Genomic DNA, 18592 nt, shown 5'->3' on the forward strand with positions numbered 1-18592 from the left:
GTAATTTCATTTTTTAATTGTTATTTTCAGTGCCATATATAGGAAAAAAATCTTTAGCAAAAGACAAATGAAATCAAAAATTTAACCAAACCCAAGCAAGGGAAATCGAAGCAAAAGCATCTAATTAAAGTATGTAAAAATAGAAAAAAAACTGTTCTCACATAAATCACAACTTTAAGTCAATGTTTTCTATAATTTTTCTACCCGTAATTTTAACCATCACAATTTTAAAAGCTAGTCTATTGAAAAAAATATGGTTTGAGTAGACAGTAGCCTGCACAAAGCTGTTTACTTACAAAATTTTTCTAGACAAGCTAGAGAAAAGGATAATGAATTAATTTAAGATAATGTGATTTTGATCCCATTCTTAAACATGATCCACTTCTTTAAGACTTGAGTTTTCATTTCTATATTTTTGCATAATATTTGTTGTATGCTGTAGTACACTGGTAAATAAGTAATCCTTATACAAGCAGTGAAGGTTTTACACCTCCCCTCACCCCATTTGGAAAAATTCACTCTCATTTGCTTTACTGATGATCTAGAGAAGAGGGGAGGAAAGGCAGTGTGATTTTAGCTATAGTCAGATGTAACTAGACTGAGAAATTCTAGTTCTAGAGAAATTCTACCCGTATCCTAGTGTAGACTCAGATTAAGTACAAAACAGCATTAGTGCTTTCTCAGATTCATTCACTGCCTCGTATATCCTTGGAAACAGGCACAGTGCTCTACATCATAGCCACACTCTGAGTATTAGGACAAGACCAAATCCAAATATTTTATTTTGTTTGGATAGTTCAAAGCTGAATACTAACCTTTTGTTCTCAAAAAAAACATTTCTGCCTGTATAGATTTCTTCTAGACTGTTTATATTCTGTCAACTCTCAGAGTAGGGAAAAGGGTCTCTGTGTAATGAAACTTAGGCTCCAAGTGTTATATACTAGAAAAAACAGATTATTTAAATCTGTTTTAAAGATCTTGCTTCCAAGAAAACAGTAGCAAGCACGTTACATAGGGCAGTAGTTTCTAGCCTTTTCCTTGGATTGTTTGCTAAAGCTTAGTGACAACATTCTGTTCTTAGGTATGTCTGTGTAACTCATTGGCTTCTGTCCCTGTGACTCCCACAGAGCGTTTTAGTTGCATCAGCATTTCTTATAATGATCTTACAGTCTTGTTGCATCTGAAGCACATATCACTTGGGGCCAGATTACTCATTGCTTTGGCTTGTGTATTCTTTTATAACATTGCAAAATGGGTAAAAAATGTTACCTCTGATTTGTTGGGCAATGATGAAGTGGGTCTCTTACTAGAATCTGGGGAGAGAAGGAAAAGGGAAAAAATACGTAAGCCGTTGTATAAACAAGCACTTCAGAAAACTATTTCTCCATTTTTATTTTTCTAGTAGATTCTAACAAGCCATTAAGAAAATAAATTTTCATCTACACATATATTTATGAACAGTAATCAAGATTTATAGAAGTTGTGCTAGCCTGATATACTAACATTGAACTCCAGCTTCTAGCTAAAATAAAGTAAGAATACCCCTCCAGGCAGTAGGAACATGTGTTGGTAGAACGATTTATTGAAAAAAAGTATCCTTTGTAGTCTTGCATAAAAGTTTTATTTGATATCAGGATTTCTACAATAAAGTTATACTTTGTTATGCACAAAAGAGGCAGATGATAACTAACTTAAAGAACAAAAAAAGGAAATGAAATTACCAATTTGGAGTGTTAGGTAATACATTCAAAAATAGTACAAAGATACTAAGAATTCTGGGAGATGTGGGAATGATTTTACCTTGGCTATGTTGCTCATTTGTCCATAAATATTCTATATCTTGAGCAGGTGGAGGAGTCATGCAGTAGTGGAGTTACTCGAGCAAGGCCATGTCAGGAAAGTATGATTAAGCAAGAAAAGGATCCAGGTTTTCCATCTTATAGGCAATAAAGAACCTTCCTGCTTGCTGGAAATGAAGAAAGCTTTTTGTTGTTTCCTTAGAATTTTCCTTTCCACAAGTTTCTGCTACTTATCTGATTGGGGCCTCAGTGAATGCAGTTCTGTGAAAGCAAGAAAAATACAGGAAGGGAATTATACAGAATACATTCCTCTTAGCAGATTCTTAAATTAGTACCTTGGACCTTATCTGAGACAACACCCTGTTCAGTGTGGGCAGAAGTTTGTTCTTCATGCTGCAGTGCCATTCAAGCAATTGAGATTTAGCACTTTAGATTTCCACTCAAGACCTCACAAGACTCTGGGACAACCCCAGCTAAATCCTTAGCCACCATTTGAAGTTAGTTTCAAGTCCTTCTGAATATGTTTGTGATTATAGCCAAGCCAGTGTTCAATATTGGATTCTGGAATGTGCCAGCTAGGCATTATTAATACCATTACTGTGCTCAGAAATGTCATAGTAGGTAAAGTATGGATAATTGTTAAGTGGACAATTGTTCTCTCATTAACTTTTTTACATTTTTAGGTTTTATGTGAAATAAATTACAACAGTACCAGATTATCTCAATAATCAGCAAAAAAGTTGCATATGGTTTGTAGTAGAATATCAGATCACTATATATGTCTAGAAGAGAAGATGCCTTAAAGTTTAGTAAGTACCATTAAAACAGGTTGAAGATTGTCATTGTTGACCACATTTTCCACCCTCTTTATGGTAATATTTTAGAGAATTTTGTTATATTAAGGGTCAGATGTAGTCACAGGTTCAAGGAGAAAAGATACCTGCAGGTGGATCTTCAGTACAAGAAGTATTTCCGGTTTTTGACAGGATTTTACTCAGCAACAGTAGGGTTCCCTTTGCAGCTCCTGTGATCTTGTTGTTTTATATTTAAGTCGTTTAAGGATTAGTGTTTTATACTTTTGGAAATAAGATATCCACAGCTTTCTGATACATATAATTATCCAGAAAAGGACATAACTTTAAAACATGCTTTTTTAAAATACCATAAACATATAATAAGTACATTTGTATTCATAGTAGTCACACTGTATGGAGCAGTGTATGTTTTGAAGCATCCTATTGATTATGCATAACATTATAAAAATGTTTCTTCTAGATTGTGACATGAAGTTGCATCAACAGGAATTTGGTGAGCCTTATATACAGAAGACAGAATTGCTAATGAATAGTGTGTTTCACAGTAAGTAAATGCCAGCTTTTTCAGAAGGATTATCATATACACAGACATATGTTCTTGAGCACATATAATATTTGACTGTGTCCAATTACACAAATAATTCCTTCTTGCAAGTCTTCTAACAGATTGCTGATGTTCCAAACCTGAAAAATGTATATATCAACATGAAAGTCAAGTCGATTGTTGCCCTCATCCCTAGATTTACAATTGCTTTTTCACCTGTGTAATTGTTAAAAGAAAAAAAAAATTAGGCAAAAGAATACTTTTCCTAAGGAAAATGACAATAGCCCAGGCTTCTAACTCTGTCCTCATTCTCATGAGTGTTAAACTTTTGAACATTCTTTTCTAATCTTTTTTGTACTGTGATCTCTGATGAGAATAGAACTTGGACAAGGTCATGTAAAAACTGTTGGAAATAATATACTGCAATATGTTCTAACCAACTATATTTACAGTTACCTTACTTATATGAGAAATCTTATGCTTTTTTTGTTGTTTATGCTGATTTTTTCATGACTTCATGTTCAAGTGATCATTCACTTCCTCTTAAAACCACGATTGGGCTGTAGAAAGCTATTGCAGTTATATTTGAAGATCATTAAGGATTGTTTTAGGCTAGATTTTATTTAGCTAGTATGCTAAAGGCAGTCAACAGAGCTGAGTGTTTCCATCTTAATCTCATAAAGAACTTTCTTCACACTTACACGTAGAAAAAGAGATTTAATTTAGTCCTATGAACCACATAAGATTTGTGGAAAAGAAGGGGAATTTTTAGAAGTTGTATATTTGTTAAACTAGATTACACTTGCAAAACTTTTTAATGACTGAAGTACTTTGAAATCACGAGATATCCCTGTAGTTATTCTGTGTGGTTTTTAAATTTTGTACTTAGGTCAAAACTTCCTTCTTTCCTCTTTCCCTTTCATTCCTGCTCCACTCCCCTTTTTTTATGGAATAAGACCTATGATAGCTTAGAAATTAAACAGTCTGTAGCAACAGTACAGTCATGAGACTGAAAGATTATGGCTTACTGAAATCTGAACTGTTGCATAAAATGAATGGATAAATATTTTTAGGCCAATCTTTAAAATCTAACCTGACCAGTGTAATATGTATTATTCTGTATTCAGTTTCCTAAGAATAACTTAAAAGTAATTAAGTACATTGATTCTGAACAGTTTAACAAATCAGGATTTGGTATCTGAATTTAGACATTATTGTCATTAATGACTCAGGAAAGAAGTTGGAAATGATAAGAAGCTTACTTTACTGGTTCAGAGTCTCTTTTGTGTTTCTTTGTGCTTGGAGGGATTTTTGTACATATTTACAATTAATTGTTCAGTATGTCATGGACTAGATAAACCTTTCTATAAGGAAAAACACAGAACAAGATAAGTGTCAGGTTAGTAGTTAGGGTCGTAACTAAGCTGGATGGGAAAGTCACCTAAATGGAAGGTTTACTTTACTGTATATTTTTCTGAACATCAAGCAACAATAGCTTATAATTTCTTTAGATACATTACATTATATTTTTTAACAATAATTAATTACTTGGGGTACTTCTCAGCAATAACACTTCATCAACTAATCCTTTTAGGGACTCAATTGGTGTCTGGATGAAACCATCAGTGCTTAGACTGACCTTTATTTAAATTAAAAACTATTTTCCATGAGCAAAGGAACTGTACAGTTGTTTATGTTACAACATGAGGTGTTCTGATGCATTTAACACATTAGAACATGCCATAGTTCAGAATTACCTAGGGATAATGCATGTATGTCCTTTCAAAACTTACCATGAGTAAATAGCGACTACAAAAAGAAGTAAAATGTGAAGAATACACCTATTATATCTTTTTAGAAAAAAAATCATAATGAAATGTTTAAAATACAGGATTTCTTTTAATTTTTTATTAAAATGTCAGTATTTTATTTACTGATCCTTGAAAATCCAGCATTCTTTCTAGAACAATGTGAAATTGAGTCACCTCATTTGACAGTGGTGCACATGAAAATTTTTGTTGTAATTTTGTTAATTTTTTATCTTACAGTTCAGTTTATAGGTAGAACTTTTTAAAATCAGCTACTCTCTCCTTTTCACAGAGCAATCTGCCTACTCTGATTTTTTTCCCACATAACCAGCAAATGGTAGTGTAAGTAGACACCTGCCACCAGAAATAGAAAGCAGAAAAAAAGGTATTCAGCTCCAAAAATAATTTTTTTTTCATGTGACTGGAAGTTTTCTTAGACATGTTTTGAACAACAGCAAACTTCTGTACTATATAGTGTAGAATGACAATGTATTTATAGGTACAATAATAATAACAAAAATATAGATATAAATTTTAAATCAGTAAATGCCACTAAACTGTTTCCATTAATTATTTTTAGACTTTTACTTTTGTTTATGACTGGGTCGTGCACTGTATTTAAATTGTAAGAACATTATAATATGCTGATGTTATCCAACTATACACGTTTTACTTTTGGGACAGTGTATTCTTTACTGTCAGATTGACCTGATACCTGAATAGAATAAGATGGTGTCTCAAATGGAGTAAAAACCTAAAATGTGATGAAGGATAAAAAAGAGGATTCATTTTCAGAAAGTCATCAATACTGCCTCACTATTGACCTAGGACATCTAATCACAGGTCATTAAGTCAGTGAAGCATCTCAGTCACCCTTGTCTTTTTCCTTATCCACCTACAATTTCCTTTTGTATTAAGGAATTTAAAAGGGAAATATAAAAGGCTAATAGAGCAAGGCAACAGATAACTGGGTTATTCAGAGTAGAAACTGTGAAGGTCTGAGAAGCTGAGGAGCTTAGTTTTCAGTAGATGACTGAGAGCAAGCCAGGCCTCTTGTTACTGTAAAGTTTCAGATTCATACTGTATGAATCAGAACCAGCATGTTTAGACTTTACCTTTTCCAGATATGTTTGCTAGTTTGGGTGGAGTTGATGCTGAGTATGAATCATACTGTTCTTTAACAAATATGAGAGGCGTTACTTGACAGAAATCTTTAGTGAAGAAGAAGTTAAATGTCTCATGGACAACATGAGAACGTGCTGAGGTTCCAAAAGACAGTAGATACAGTCCTCTCTTCTTAGAGTCTATTTTCAGCTTCCCAGAAAAATGCTGTGACACAGAAATTCTATTGCCGATAAGAAGCAGAATTTTTCTAATTTGGTATACAGATGGTGATAACACAAGCTGTCCAGAATGTTATTTAAGGTGGTCTTTAAAATGATCTGTATTCTCTGAGAAAATAAGGATTTCACCCAGCTATACTATAGTATAATCAGATAAATCCCAATATCACAGTAAAATGGACAAAGAAAGAATGTCTCAGAAAAATGTCTAGGACACATTGAATAGGCCAAAAAGTATAAAGAATGCTCAGTTTGTTTGTATCTGCTCTGGAAAGTGGTTTTGTGTTTATCACCTGACTAATTTTACCAAGCTGTACACTTGCATCCATAGTCTAATTTTCAAAGATGTTTTGTTCTCTCCTTCTTGTCAAAGACATGCCATTAATCTCAGTGTTTCATATTCAGTATTAATTTTCTATTCTGTTAACATTTTCTATTTTTCTAGAGTTTTAAAATCTTTTGCTTTAAGAATTGACTGAACCAGCGTCATTTCTGCTGAAACACTGAAGCGGGGAAGGAGAAAAATCAAATAGATAGAAATACTGAACAAAATCTCCTCATTTGTCTCTGCTTCCACTTGAGTTATCATCAGTTATAATGTAGAAGGTAATAAATAGCCTGAAATTTAAACATAAATAATAAACAAAGCATAAGCAGAAGGTTGTACTAGAAAGAAAGCATTTAGTAAGACAATTTCAAAATACTAACAGTCTTGTTAAACTTACAGGGCTAGGACAAGTTCCCTGCATTAAAAACTTGTACTACCCTGGAAGTAACTGTGCTAAATTGATTTCTGGATTCTGGATTTCTGTAGGCTGGGCCTAGAAATGAAGTAACTTGAGTCTTTATTAAATATATGAAAACTCTGAATCTTGTTTGGTAGGATGAAATAAGATTACATTTTTTGGCAAGATGCTCAAATCATTAGGTTTCATCATCAGGCACAACAATTAGAACAGTACTGGTGTAGGACTCAATAACCTGAAGTAGTATTGGAAAAAGAAGCAAAGGCAGAATACATTGAAAACAAAAAGAGGAATGTGAAAAGAAACTGAAGAGCTGAAACAAATGATGAAATTTCTTCTTTTCGTGTTATGTCAATGAATGGTGATGAGCAAGTGGCCCCCTCCAACTCATACCTGGTTATAAAATTTCTTACTGTTAAGGACTGATATAGGAAAACCACTAAATCACTTATGTCACTCTTTACCCAGTTAGAGGAGCAGAAATATGGATAGATTTGCTTCTGATGAAGCACTGCAATGACACAAGTTGTACAATTGTCAATTGAGGAGGCAAAAAATGTTGCTTTGTGAACTATTTATATTATTTTGCTTTTTTTTTTTAATCTGAAAATTGTTCTTGTAGACCTCCACTAATAAAAAGTATGAATAATTCACTTTTCTAAACTTTTTGCCAGTATAGCTTTTAGTTATTGCTATGTGGCTGACTGCATTCACAATAAAGCTATCCAAGGTTTCCAAAGTCTTTTACTACACTTACTTCCTTTAAGACTGCATATGCAGTAATCTTTCACTGGTCTTGCAATATGACCTGACTTGTGAATTAGTATTCATACCATATTAGACTGTTTGTATGATCCTTCTCTCTCAAAAATGTAATCTCATTAGTGGTTGACTCAAATTTCAGGTATAGCATAGTCTCAAAAGTAAGCTTTCTGATAGTTTATTTTCAAGTAATTCAGTCTCAAATGATTTACAGAATTCCATCATATTTTAGAGCAAGGTATTCTGAATTATGTATTTTTAATTCATAGAATCATAGAATGGTTTGGGTTGGAAGGGACCTTAAGGATCATTTAGCTCCAATACCCCTGTAAACTGCCCTATGTAACCTGGCCTTGAACACTTCCAGGGATGGGGAATCCACAGCTCCTCTGGGCCAGCGGTTCCAGTGCCTCACCACCCTCATAGTAAAGAATTTTTTCCTGATATATAATCTAAACCTACTCTCACGAATTCCTTGCTTGCAAAACTCTTGCACTAGCATGTAAGATATTTTGAGTTTTCTAATTATGTATTTTAGATTATTTGAAGTAGTTTAATACTGCAGCCCTTTTTGCAGATGAAGGGCTAAAAATTGCTATTAAAATATTAACAGAAGTTCATTCCAAGGTATTAATCGCTGTATAAATGATATGAAAGCTATCAGTACAGTAAATAGTCTTCTTTTATCCTTTAAAACTTGATGAACTGTTGGAGCCAAGCTGATAGACGAAGTGTGAGGTGAGAAGAATCAAAGCAGAGTACTACTTTTGAATGTGTTATTTGCTCCCATGCGTACATTTCTCTATATTATTCCTAAAAATTGTATTATTTTAAGCTCTTATGATGGCAAAGTTCTTCTGTAAACAAATGAATATGATGCTAAGATTTTATAGAACAATCTGAAAAGGTTACACTGAAAAATAGGTAAAGTGAAATATCATATATTGATTACACTGAAACCTAAAATTTATAGGACAAAATTGTTAAGCAGAGGCACACCAAATAAGGAGTAGAAATGGAAGGAATTGCATCAGTTTACATTAATAACCATATTGTTTTTATGTAACTATGAATGGAATTAAATGCATATATTCCAATAAGAAATTTGATGTTAATATATTTGTGCAAATTTTTGGAACATATATTTTTAAAAGCAGCTTGTCTCCCATTTTTCATTCTAATCAGTACTATCTTATATGCAATGATTTCTATCATTGATGTAAGTACTTGGTTAGGCCAAAACTGAGCATTTCTGGAAAGTCTTGCCCTAACATTAACTTATTAAATTACCATACAAATGAGCCTATTGTAGGATAAAAGCAATTTTAATACAAAATTGGATGTTATTATTTTCTTTCATGTTGCTATCTTTTAAGTACTTGATACACAATTAACAGTAGGTAAATATTTATGGTTCTTTCTAATCTATTGTGTTTTAAGAATGCATCTACTGGATATAAAAATGACATATTCTTAAAAGGCAGATGTTTCATTAAATGCTAAATCTTTTTTGCCTCTTAAAAGCATATTTTAATCTCAAATCTATTAAACATTTTCTTTAAATTGCCTGTGGAAGACAGGGAACAAATAAAGACTAATCAAGCTGTCATATTTATTAAATGTTTGACAGTGGTGGCTGAGTGCCTAAATTTTAATTAACTGCACATGTTTTGAAAGCTTTGCTATGTTTTTTTTCTCACTCAAGAGCTATTCTGTGATAGAGTAGGTTATTTGTAATATCTAATTGAGAAATACAGAATTCAAGCTGTGTGTAGGTGATACATGAATTTTTCACCCCTGCTGACAACCACGTTGGCTTCTGTGTAATTCTTTAAACTGATTCAATCAAACTCATGCTGTTTATGGTTTTAATTGATTGAATTAAAACATCATTTTAAACACTTAATCATTCCATTAGGCAGGATTGTGTTTGCCTATTCTGTGCTCAATCCAGCACAAAATAAGCACAGATTTCTTATGCACAAGGGATGAGACAACTCATTCCTCAGTCTCTCAGTCTCCCTGGTTTGGTAGCCTCATGAAAGCATTTTGCAAAGGAGACTGAATATATGCTCCAGGAGTAGTGTACCTGTGAAAGACTATGAGGACTATTCTGTTTCGAATACCTGGGTGTGAGCGTTGACCTATCAATTCAGAATGACCTGGTTAATAAACCTTTCTTATTCTATTTTCACTCTTCCTATTTTCAGCTTCATCTTAATTTTCTTTCATCTTAACTGTTTTTATCTGTAGCTCCTTCACAAAGCTGACTTTTTGCCATTGTTGTATTCTAAAAAATGACCTTATCATGAATTTATAATTCTGCTTTTTGCATATTTCCATGTAGTATAGCATCCATTAATCTTTTCATTTCTCTAAAATAATTCCATAAGTGTATTTTAAAATATTGTCTACATAGATGGTGATAGAAATCTTTTGATAAGTTGTAGAGATATATGACAAAAACTTTTGTGGGAGGCAATGAAGTTACCATATGTATTTTCACCTGTATACTATCCCTTAAGTCCTCCTCAATGCTGCTTACATTCAAAATTCTCAGAAACTTAAAATATTATTCATTCATGAATAAGACTTTTCAATACAAAATTCTTCTGGTTTTATCCACATACAGATACCATTTTTCAAAGTAAAGTTTTATTGGCTTAGGAGAGTCATTATTCTGTCATGAGATGGTAAGAAACTTTTACTATATCTTTGCTCTAAAGAGTCACTGTCTCATGAGTTCTGTGCTTGATACTTCTCAACGATATCAAATGTGCTTACTTACAATGTTAATTTATTTATTTCTAATTTCACTCCTGAAATCACAATCTGAGCTGTCAGGCTCAAGCTGTGTTCTTCTCTTTGTATCTGTCACCACTGCTAATAAGGATTTGCATGCAAAATTAGGCCCTTGGTTACAGATTAAATTCCATTACATTCGTATTATGTCCTCAATCATAACTCCATAATTTCATAACCTTCATTTTTGTGGTACACCTGTAACTAAATAGATTTTAAGCCTGATTCAAAGGTTATTGAAAACAATGTGTATCTTTATACTGACTTTATCTTTGTAAGCTTTAAATCAGACCTATTATTTAACAACTCTGTTAATGAAGTGCACGAAGGATTAATATCATTCTCATTCTCTTAGCTATGTTGGTCACTAACAATAATCAAAAATATTACTAGTTCTATTTAAGAAGGCAAATTTTAAACAAGCATCTGAATACATAAATGAAAATAATAGTGTCTTACAAATTGAAGAGCGATGTAGTAGAAAGGTACACAGAAGGGTCACTGTTTTGAAAAGAAGCACTGTTTTTAAGTAATGACAGTGTGTAGCAAAATTGTGCTTTAGGTTTCAAAAGGACATTTCTTCTTTGCAGGAATAGATGTCTTTATTACTAACAAGAGAGTAAAATTTCATTAGCACATATTTTTGAAAGGAAACAATGGAGAAAATAGTCTATCTGATAAAGAATGTACATGAATGTTTAAAAAGTTTTCTAAAATATGTATTTATTATAGTACTAATGTAAGAAAGTGCTTTTTGATATAAGCCCTTGTAAAACTGCAGAAGAAACATGCTCTCTGGAAATGCAGAAAAGAAAGATATAAATTTTAAAGTCCTCTTAAATTGGTTAGTAGCCTCCATACATGTAAAATTCTTTGGGATACTTTAACATATTCTTAATTTTATCTGACTTCAGATAAACACATGTACTTTATAAAAAGAAGTTGGTTGTGTATTTTTGTAAAGCTTAAGGTCAGGAGGAAAAAAAACTCTATGAACTGCTTTTATTTCAAAAAATAATGTTACTATGACTACTTGAGTAGCTTTTAAGGTGATGTCCTTTTTATTTAAAGTATTTTTAGAACTTTAGTTACCCTAACAACAGGATACACTTAAAATAGCAACTTCTGACAAGTTAGTTCTTGTTTGCAAAGAAAATCTCTTATCTGTTTTTTCTGATGAATTTCTAGTCATTAAATGATGGAAAGGATAAAGAAACTAAGTTTCAAAACCATGTTTTCCTCAACAGCTTGAGTACACACATCAGCAAATAATCTATATTGATAATTTCACTGGTGTTTTACATTATGCAGATCAGATGATCAAAAAGGAAGAGTATGGCAGATACTTTTGGGTACCACACCACACTATCATATTGTATTTTAGTAGATACATATTTTAAAAATAGGCTGTAATTTTTTATGTAACCTCTCTTACTTTAGTTAATAATAGGGAGTAACACATGGTCAGGTTTCATTTCTGTAAGAAAAAAATTTACTTTTTCTTACTCAAACTAGTGTCTTTATAAGACAGGAATGGCATTGGGTGCTACAAGAAGCATCCTTCTCACTCACTATCTACTAGTCAATAGCACATCAATGGAAGAGTGTAAGAACTGGTTTGGTCATTCTTTTCTGATACAATTTTCCACTTTACAGTGGTATGTAGTACAATCACTCCGCTCAGGAGAAATGTTAGTTCTTATTTTGATGAATTTTGCATTATTTTCTTTATTTATTCCAGTGGGGATTTTTTTCTTCTGAGAAGAAGCTATTTCTTATCTTTGTTCTGAATTTGTGCCTTATTCTTTCAGCTTATGACCTCTAACAGTTACACTGGAAAAAACAGAGAATAGATGTCTATTCAATTTTCTCATGTCAGTGTTTATTTTAAAGACCTCTATCATGTTCATCTTCAGTTACGTCTTCAAGGCTGAAAAATATTATTGCAGGAAATATACACTGAATGTATCTACATTTAGATAGGTTTAAAACTGGGTAGTCTATCATCTTCATAGGGTGATGGTTAATGGCTTGATGTCTGGTGACTGATAATAAGTGGAGCATCCCTGAACTCCATATTGATCAACAGAAGCTTTCTGAAGCTCATCAAGAATAAACATATGCATCATGACAAGCTAGGAAGGAGCTGACTGAGTGAGAGCTTGGCAGAAAAGGATTGACCCAATGGAAAAAAACCAGTATGCAGTAAGGCCAGCTGTTCTCTAAACAAGAGGCTGCTGGAAATCAAGTGCATTAATACATCCGTGAAGGCAGGGACTTTTCCAGTCAGAGCTCTGTTGCACAGTATCCAAGTGAGGCATGCAGGGCAGGCACAGGTATGGCACTGAGGTTCAACCAAGTCCAGATCATCAAGCAAGTCCATGGCTGACGAAGAAGGTCCAAGGTAAAGCTAGGAAGTCAGTCTGCAGCAGTCTTAGGCCTGATCATGGGGACTGGATCAGACACATCCCTGCAACTGACAGGAAAATCCAGTCACTGGAGGTCTGATGACAATCCTGGAAGTTAGTCCACAGTCAAGGGTTAATGGCCAAACACAAATGCTGGAAACGTACAAAATACGTCAGGCCAGGACTAAAGGTCCCAACATGAGCTTAAATGGAATCCCTAGTTCGGTGGAAGAGGGCTTGACTGGTGGAAGTCACAGGGCTGTTAATGGTCATTAAGGCCAACTGGTGCCCTCAGGGAACCTATTCCCCTATTCTTAAAAACTGTATCCAGTTTTGTGATAAATAGGAGCAATAAATAAGAGAATTTACAGAGCTAAAGCTCCAGTATGTTTTTTAATCTATTTCCAAAAGTAATGAAGAAGAGACACCCTTCTAGGCTTCTTCCTGCTCTTCTCAACAACTCTTATTGGAATGTTTGAGCACAGCCCGTTACACTCACAGAAAGCCTGCAGTGGTGTGGGAGAATGTTCTGTGCTGGAGCTCATGGCTGAGATGTTAGTTGCACAATCGTCTCTAGGATGAAGGGACACACAAAATAGCAGTTCACACTTGATGTCCTGAGCTACAGAAGTAATGAAGTCAAATTCCTCTGTAGCAGCAGATAGTATGACAATGGGCAACAATCAAAATTTGTGGCTTGGAAGGTTGAGACTGGACATGAGGAGAATCCTTTTTTCCTGTGGGAGGATAAGGCAACACTAGAACTTTGTACAGAGCAGGCTACCAAAACAGGCTGTGGAATTTCTATCCTTGGAAGTTTCAGGATTTGTCTAAACAAAGCCATGGTTGTCCTGATCTAGAACTGGCAGTAACACTGCTTTTAGCAGATGCTGGGCTAGATAACTTCCGTAAGTGTCATCCAATGGATATTTCTGTGATTCCAAGACTTCACTGCCTTCCTTATGGAGGCTGTTCCAGATGTTTTGTCATATGTCACCTTCTCTGAAATGTTTCTAGCTGCAGTATTCCTTTTTTTCTACATCTAGTCTGCTATATTCTTTTTTCTTGTGAAATCTTAAATTTATTCCAAATGTGCTGTTAACTTTAAGTAATTAAACACAGCTTAGAAATAATGAAGCAGTATTCATCGTCTTTATTTTAAATTAGGTAAGTAAGTATACACAAATTAAAAAAAGCTATTATTCATTCATAAAATTTGTTCTTTATTTCCTAAATTTGCATTTTGCATTGATTTAAAGAATAATATTGCATAATTTTATTCTGTCTGTAATATATTCTGATGATGTTATATTAAAACACTATATATTGCCTTATTTCTTCTACTACAAACTTACTGTACGTTGACTGAAAAAATTGATTTATTCATCATTTGAAAGAACAGTCATAAAAGTGCCCGAGTACAGGTTTCCTCTCAAGTTCACCAACACCTCTTTTAACATAATTCTTAAGCACATATTTCCTTTTACGTATATAGAAAGTTTAGTCAACTTCAGTGCCTAAGATTCATGTCAAAGCAATATGGTGATTTCCATGTAAAATCCGTGAAAGAATCCAGGGATCGATCTTAGAGCTACTGATTCAGGGGGCATATAGGACACTATTGACATTGTTATTACTAGTATAATGTTAGTACCACAGGTTATTATTAGTGTAAAGAAAGTATCACTCCTGTGTGTGGGGTAATCTGTAAAACCTGAAGAGATTTGATCTCTTCCCTGACAATTTTAAAATTTGTATAAGTTGAGACATAACTGAAGCTAATGTTGTTAACGCACAGTAATGAAGAAAGTTGATTAAGGGAAGAAAAAATCCTTTTTGGCTTTAATTAACTTTTGGTTTTATTAACTTCTAGGTTTAGTTTGGAGTTTGTTTGTTTTGTTTTGTTTTAAAATATTGTGTGCAGTTATCAAGTGCATCATTTAATTACCTGACATTTTAGTTCTAATCTTTCCTAATATTTTATCTTAACATATATATTTATAAATTATCAAATATCAGTGAATAATATTTACTATTGAAGACTTAAAGATTTTTTTTTCTAACTCTGTTTAATAATCACTTGCCTAATGAAAAAAAAAATGCAAAATTAAATATCTCAAAGGATGATATTTTTCATGTGGTTCTGTATAATCCATAGTAAAGTGTTAAAGAAAATCTTGTAAACTACCAGTTTGCTATATCTGGGCCTGACCTGTGACCAGATGTCCCAGGCTGGCCTTGGCACATCGCTGTCCCCATAGAGTAGAGGTGCCCAGTGCCCAGGGTTGAGGCTGCCTCTGCCTCTCTCCAGCCTGTCCTGCTTCCTGGCTGCAGGTTTTTCTCCAGTCACCCCTATGGGGAGCCCCTGCAGTTCCCCATCCCCAGGATGACAGCCTCAAAAATAGTCTATTTTAAAGAAGTTTTTGTATAAATCATAGCTATGGTATAGTTTCTAATTTTCCTATGACAATGAGCTGTAGTCAGATAGGTACTACACGTAAGCGAATGTCTGAACGTAGGAGCTGCTGACAGAATCATTTACAGAATGTTACGTAAAACTGACTGTACTTCTGGTAAGGCTGCAGTAAGAGGCTGTAATCAGGTACCTTGAAGCTTCACAATTTGTTTTCTGAAAATTAAGTAACTAGAAAACCAATTTACCACTTGATCACGAACCCCTAAATTCTTAATTTCTCATGAAATTAACCAAACCAAGAGTTTTGACACATCAATAAACACAGTATCAGTAGTTTTCCATGATCATTGTGACACAGCTTATCACAAAATATTTGTTAAATTTAATGAATCACCTCATGCTATACAACCCAGCCAGAAAACTGGTGACTTATCAATCATTCTGCTTCCACTTGTGGACAGGTGAAAACAGTGTGTATATACAAGAACAGGACCTAAGTAAGAGTCAGCTGCACTACTTGAAAACAGGTAGGTTTTCATAAATGGAAAAAAAAAATAGAAACAACAAAGAGAAAAGCAGATACAGTTCTAGTGATGTGTAAACACATCACTGGAACATATCAAATTTATATATAAAAATGTTTTCAAGCATTGATAGATATTACAGTCTTACAGAAACATTAAATGTGACGAAACATGGGAATCCTAAAAGAAAGAGTGAAAAATTGGAAAATGTATTTTCAAAATCTAAGTGCAAAATTGGGCAAAGAAGTGAGAATTGAACAAAGTAACATTAAAAATGAAATTCTATATGCCAAAAAAATCAATATTCTGAGCTAAATTATGGTATACCAAGGCTGTCTTTTAATTAAAATAAGCACTTCCTGTGAATGTGCTCAGGCAGTGGAATTTGATCATCTCTAGTAGAGATGTTAGAATGTGGCTCAAGTTTGCCATATGCCAACTAGTCTTTTCCCCAAGAATTACTGGACAGAGTTCAACACATAGGCATATCCAGGAGTTATTCTCAGCAGCCCCATAGCAAATTTGAATGAAGCCATTCCATTTTGTGAGCCGAAAGAGTTTGTGAACATATGATGACAATTCTTTCTTGTCAACTGTCCTAAGTGTCAGAGAATGTTTTTAAAATGTTTAATGCACTATTGGAGCTAATCTCTAATGTTAGTGTGTGGATCACCAACTATATGCAATAAAGGCCTCCTAACACTGAATAACCATATCTCAGACAAGATATGATGACAGCTTAAAAATTAGAGAAAGATTTACAAACAAATTTTAGTAGTATGTAAATAGAGAATGCTTTAAAATAAAATTTTCAGATCTGCAGTTTCTGTCTATTCTCCATTAGCATCTTAACAGGGAAAGAAGAAAGAGCCAAATATGTAGTCAAATAACAGATGGCTAAGGCATTGCTTTAAAGAGAGAGGGAACTCCTAGACAGTTAGAGCACTGTTAGAGACAGTTAGTTTGCAAACATTTTGAAAGAAAATGCATTTTTTTTCCATGAAAATTACGATAATGAATCTTCAATGGGAGGAGTTAACACACAAATACAAAAGCAAGAAAGCTTAACTTTGGTGCTTCTGTTGACTGAAATAATGTCAAATCTTTGCTTCTAATGCTGCCTGTTCTTTCTTTATAGGTGTCTAATTTTACAATGCATTTACAGACATTCAAATTTTCATCCTTCTTGTGTTCAAGCTTAGTTTCTGTTTCTCTTTTTTTTCTTGCAGACAATATTGAATAGTGGAGAAATAGACATCTCAACATTTTCAAATATTTTTCAGATATCTTCAGAAAAATCTTCACGAATAGCTATTTATGAAGTTAAATTATTGCTATGTAAAAGACAAGTGTTATCATAAATCAAAAACTGACTAAAATAAAACAAAAAAACCCCATGAGAATAATTAATTTTTTAGCAATGGGTAAAGAACGACTGTGGCTTACAGCAAAAAACAATGTTCTGCAGCGTGGTATTCACTGATGAGGTGGAAAAGGCGGAAACAATGATACTGAAGATCCAAAAAATTTTGATGATTGAGAAGATTTTTAACTCAACCATGGAGAAAAATCACAGCTAATAGAGGAAAAGCAACACAAATGGAATTATTTGAATACTTGTGCCCAGCATAAAATCTGGTTTTATCAGCTTAGGATATGAATGTGGCTTTTTACTGAACATATTAAGTCCACTAGCTAAGATAATAGCCAAAAAAAAAAAAAAGTCTAAGTGAAGAACTAAATCAAAGAATAATATGGAAATGTTGTATGCTCGTATGCTCTCATCTGCAATACATGTTCTTTTTTTTGACCTCTTCATAAGCACATTTTAGAGGGCATTCAGTGTTAAGGTATAAGAGAGATAGGGACTGAAAAGCCTGTTCATTTCAAGAAACTGGAAATATTGTCAGCGTGACTCACTGGTTTACTCAGAGTAAACCAAGATGATTTGTAGGGAAAATACATAGTTTGGACTATCTGCTTCTTTTTACATGTCTTTCACAGTATCTTTTTCTCCCTTTCCTCCTCATTATATTGGCATTGCTAATGCAATTTCATATTTTCCAGAATGTGTATGGAACTGGTGAGAGTTTTCTAAACCCTCATGATCAAATTTTATATCAAGCTGCACAGAGTGCCCTCATTTGACCTGTAGAACAGAAGAAGAACAACTGCAGTTTTTTAAATAGGTACATGAAAACCCACATATTTTAAATAAGAGAGAAGAAAGAGACTAGGAAGGCACAGGAATATGACTAAATTAATTTGGAACATTATGAATTTTTTTTTTGGTAGGTTATATGTGATTCACAGCCATCATGCACTTTAAAGTGTATTTTTTATTTGGAATGTTTCTAAGCGTTGCTGGCACCTTCACAATGAGGAGGGAGTTGGCAAACAAAAAAGAGGAGAAAGGAAATTAATGGACAGGATAAGAGAAAATGATCAGAGTATTAAGATGTAAACTCTGGCATTTACTCAGAAGATGAAAATATAAGAATGACTGATATTTTCAAAGTAATGTACATCATGTGGAATAAAGAGGAATCTTCTGAGTCTAGGATTTTGGGAAGGCTGCTGCCTAAACCTGGAAATAGGATGTTCCCCTGGATTTATGAAAACAAA

At 33.6% G+C, this 18592-nt stretch overlaps 1 long non-coding RNA gene across 1 annotated transcript; it reads left to right on the top strand.

Annotated features, from left to right (window-relative positions):
- The first annotated feature begins 3045 nt into the window (after nt 1-3045).
- On the top strand, nt 3046-17671 carry LOC135413876 (uncharacterized). Its single transcript, XR_010430459.1, has 3 exons — nt 3046-3158; nt 15905-15970; nt 17197-17671. It is a non-coding gene; the product is annotated as an uncharacterized LOC135413876 (long non-coding RNA).
- Nucleotides 17672-18592: the final 921 nt, after the last annotated feature.

The sequence above is a fragment of the Pseudopipra pipra genome, chromosome 4 (genome assembly GCF_036250125.1).
Source record: "Pseudopipra pipra isolate bDixPip1 chromosome 4, bDixPip1.hap1, whole genome shotgun sequence".
Lineage (NCBI taxonomy): Eukaryota > Metazoa > Chordata > Aves > Passeriformes > Pipridae > Pseudopipra > Pseudopipra pipra.